Genomic DNA, 4,644 nt, shown 5'->3' with positions numbered 1-4,644 from the left:
TAAAACTATTGTGACTTTGCAGCTTTGGGCTCCTCTCGCAAAGGCGCAAGACAGAGCAAATCTGGTGGAGATGGCAAGGCAACTAAGACTTATGCACGCGAACATGGTGGCAAGTGATCAGCAGGGATCAACGATGACTGGCGCACGCGACCCCTCCTGCTGATGCTCCATGACTTAGTCTGGGTCGCTCCTGTTGCAGCTACCATGTTATGCTCTTAGCTTTATCTTCTTTGGCTAAGCTGTATGCCGCAGCAATGTAATCCAACTATGTTCCGAACCTCCAGGGCTTTATTAATTTAAAGTCGGACACTAGATGCCTTTTATCTAAAAACGTTCGAACGTAATTGGCCAAGTCAATTTGCTGCTAGGGAACGGGCGAGGCCCAAGGAACTTTTCCGGATACCGCTCATTTCTAATTGCTAGATGGAAGTCTAGTCGCACGCAAGCACATGTTCTCTTCTTTACCTTAACTTGCTAGTAGTATACATACAAAAGACTTCCGTTGGGTTTCGGAATAGATGCAGATAGTAGATGTATATATAGAGATAGAAATGTGTAACCGTGAAGCTAGGAAATAATGCACCAAATAAGAGTAGGTGTGCTAAGGGCATGGACAATGGTGGCAGCATCAACTAGTCGCTCCAGCAAAACCACATCAGCGCGCACCAGCACATGAGGCTATCGCTCAATATCACCCCTGCCCAACGCACTATAGCCTGGTGATGCAAGCATAAAGCAAATGGAAGCCCACACCGGTCCAATCTGCTCCCAACCTTTGTCTTCCCCCTTCCGCTTTTCTCATCTCTCTCATACTTTTCTCCTTGCTTTTGCTTGAGGATCATGCCTCTTCTGCAGGCAGCGACTTCCTCACCCGAACCATATTTTGAGCTACATCGTGGCATCCAAGCCTAGTTGGACTTGTGAGGAAGTAGGTTGGGGCTTACCATTGGTCATGCCCTAATAATTGGAAGTTTTTTCAGTAAAAACTAGGCACTTTGAGCTTTCTTTTAGGGCACTGGCATAGTTAAAAAAGATACCCGTGATTTTCAGTGTGTTTTCCACCTGATTATTGCCGTTCCAGCAACATATTGCACCGAGAGATATCCGAAGTGCTTTTTAAGCGATGGTGTCGAGTGCCCGGACGGTATATCCCTGTTTGCCAACAAAGGAATTAAATTAAAGAAATAAAAAAGACTATAGACCAAGAATCCAAGATGTAGAAGAAGCAAGTGCGTATGGGTAGGAGGCCTCTGGGGCTATCCACGATCCCGACCTCGCGGTGAGGGGCTGGGCGCTGGTGAGAGCACCCCCGTGTCGTTCGATTTGGCAACTGAGCCCCGCGTCCATCCCGACCATTGCAACTTGAAACAAAACCCTAGCCGCCCCTCCGTGCCCTCTCGCCTTTTCCGTCCTCTCGCGCTCCACCACGGGATCCCGACTCCCGAGGTCGCCGCCGCAGCAAACCACCTTGAGATGGGCTGGTGCGCTCATCGTCTCTGATGTGCCATGTATCATCTCCTCGGGTGAGAAATCGATCCTGAGTGACGTGAATCGACGGTATCATCCAATTGTTCCTCGGTGCCATTCGTCCGCCGCCGCCGTTGATTCGTCCTCTCCCCGTGCCCTTGTCTTCGTACAAGTTTCCTGTAGTTCTAGGGATTCCTCCTGGTCCTTCCCAAGCCAAGGAAGAAGGGCCCGCGCGACCTTGAGCTCGATCGCCGAGCTGCCGCTGGCCGTCGTCTCCTCCTAACGTAAGCATGATGTTCACCATATCGCTCTCTCAGAACATCTCTCGCTATCCCACCAACCTCTTATCTTCTTTTCCCCTTTTGTTGCAGTTCTACGATCTCCATTGTAAGCACCTACACGAGGAAGAAGAACAAGGAAGATGGAAACAAGGAGGAATCCATCGACGTGGTAAGAAGTCGAGTCCCTTCTCCTCCCCCTGGCCTCCAAAATCCGCTTCCACGACTGGTTACAAATTTTTGGTCGTTTTTTTGTTGTTTGCAGAGGAGAAAGATCTTGCAATTTTAGACTGACTCTCCGTTGGTTTGCATGCCTTCTCTCCTTCGTCAACGACCGATCCCCAACCTCCTGGTCCAGGTAACCGCACTTGTTGCCTTGGTTATTTCCCCTATCTTCCTTGTTCACGGTGCATCTTGCAGAGGATCATTTAGGAGAGCCGCGTGCGTCGAGCAACGACTAGCGACCATGCGCGCACAGACCGGAGCAGAAAGATCCGCCGTGCAGTGACTCGGACCTCGCGAGATTTATGCGTGCATCCGAACCCTCACCCCATGTTCTCTTTCTCAACATGTATGCGTCTCCTCATCCCCACGCCAACCTGCTTCACCGTGCTACAGGCTGACCTTCCTCGATCTGATTGTATTGATATTGCAGGTCAAGGTCATGTCAGCCACGGGTGAGCACCTGTGTTGCTCACCTCAATCTGTCCTATGGGTCTTCAATGGCAGAGCGGAACAGAGGAGGATAATCTTACGCTTCCCATCCGGCAACAATCTTGGAAGGTTCAAAATTTTCAGAATTAGCAGCTCAGGTTAGCACCGTATATGCAATCTCATCTACCACTGTCTACTCCATTTTTTTCAGATTAGCCAGCTTTGCTGATCTGAGGTAGGCCGGACGAGCGTGTAGTAAACCAACGTTGTCTCTTTCCAATCAGATCTGTATGTTTAAGTGCAGCAACTGTTTTGGACCCGTGTGCATCGTCTTGATCTAGAAAAAGGAAAGGCTAGGAAGCACGTCATGATTAGCACTGATTGATACCGCACACAAGCAATACATGCAGGTTGATCTTATATTGCATCGACTTATTTCTTTTACGGTCATATTCGTGTTATGCTAGACATTAAATGTCAATGAAGAGCCATCCTCTTCATTGCCTATTTCAAAAGCACCTGCTTCAGCATGATGTGTTACAAATACATTTGAAGTTGCAGAGAAGGAAATTAAGAGAGTGCTTCTTGGTTATTGCTCATGTCACAATGCTAGATTCTTTCTTTTGATTTAAGCCTAGAGTATGAACTCAAAGTGGTAAACAATATTGGTTTGTGATCTGTTTTGAGCTAAAATTCTGCTGAGTCCATGATAACTTTACACCTTTCATACTATGTAGTATTTTTCATCTTGGTCAGACATTTATGTTGCTTCTGTTGATGCATGCACAAGCCTAAATATTGAAATGACATGGAAATATCTTGGTTTTTTATTTTCTGTTATTGTGCAAGGCGTTAGTATCTTACTGCTTGCTTATTTGGATCATCTAATGGTTCTTATGTATCTGTCGTAGGAACATTTTCTGAACATGGCTCGTTGTTTCCCCACATAGATAGAACATCTAATATTATCGATTCTAGAGGTACATGTATGGTACAACTAAATGTGCATGAGCTTTCCAGTCATAGATTTAGTACAGTTTTTTCCATTGTAGATCTATCAGTTACATGATTAGCAAATATAGTAATATAAATTGCAATATCAACTTCAGTTAGTTGTGTGAACTATGAAAGAAAATCCCAACACGAATATTCGCCAGTCAATTATAATCTCAAAGAAGTGAAGTTCAAAACCATGCTACTGCTGAAGTCTTGCAGAAATGCTAATAGAAGTTTAGTTGAAAGAAACATAAATACAAAAAGCAGTTTATCGTACCTTTGCATGAGAAGACATGATCAGTACCTAAGCTTTGCAGTCATGGAGGAACGCAACCAGTGTTGTGCGGCTAGGGCAACAAGCTGGTCAGGTAACTTCCTTTGTGAGGTTATGTTGTTTTATTTCTTTGTACACAAACCCTTCTCTCTCACACATCTCATATCTGCAACATGGTTTATCCGTACTTTCATTACTCAATTGTTTTTGTTACAGATTTTCAGTTCGACACAAAATCAAAAGTGTTCTCCCTGGTATGATCCATATTACATCGTTAATCCTGGTGTTTTGTATACACAGAGTTCATTGTATTCATCTTAGTGGCATGATAAAGTTACTTATATCTAGACCTTTTGAGGTAACTTTGTAGAGATTGTTCTGCATGTTACTTATCATCATCTTTGGGTATAGGTAGGGACACATAGGTTACAGTTTATTGATAGTTCAAGACCTTGACTCTCTGAAGTTTATAGGTACTTTCTAGATCCATACTTGGAGACAGTAAGATGCTTTGGAGCCGAGTATAGAGCAACAAACCTTGATGTGGCGATAACAATGAAGATCCAGAAAGCATCTGATTTGGCCACAAATTAGTCTAGCTCTTGACTCTAACTGATGTATTTAAGCATGGCTCTGTTTTTGTGCACCTCTTAATTCTACCTTTTATTTTATGGAAACAAAAGAGCTTGCTTTTAGTGCATGCCAGATTCTACTTTGTGTGCACATACTCATGCTACTGCATAGTAATGATACCTTTTAAAAAAATCTTATTAGGGTGCCTCTGTAACATTTATCTCCATTGTGGACAAAGTAGTTATATTCTTTAGTATGCAGAGATCAATAAGAGGCTGTCAGATCGTTGCATCTACTAGATATAGGTTATTATTAACACCGGGACAATTGGATGGTAGAGGTCAGACTGAAGCATAGTGAAGTTGCTAAAAGAAAGAAGTTAGTTTTGCACATTATTAATTT

General features: G+C 44.0%; 1 long non-coding RNA gene across 1 annotated transcript; it reads left to right on the top strand.

Annotated features, from left to right (window-relative positions):
* The first annotated feature begins 1,374 nt into the window (after window positions 1-1,374).
* Window positions 1,375-4,364, top strand: LOC127327285 (uncharacterized). Its single transcript, XR_007868477.1, has 4 exons — window positions 1,375-1,751; window positions 1,839-1,917; window positions 2,011-2,316; window positions 2,401-4,364. It is a non-coding gene; the product is annotated as an uncharacterized lncRNA (long non-coding RNA).
* The last annotated feature ends 280 nt before the right edge of the window (window positions 4,365-4,644 follow it).

The sequence above is a fragment of the Lolium perenne genome, chromosome 1 (genome assembly GCF_019359855.2).
Source record: "Lolium perenne isolate Kyuss_39 chromosome 1, Kyuss_2.0, whole genome shotgun sequence".
Taxonomy (NCBI): Eukaryota; Viridiplantae; Streptophyta; class Magnoliopsida; order Poales; family Poaceae; genus Lolium; species Lolium perenne.
This window is presented reverse-complemented; position numbering and strand designations above follow the sequence as displayed.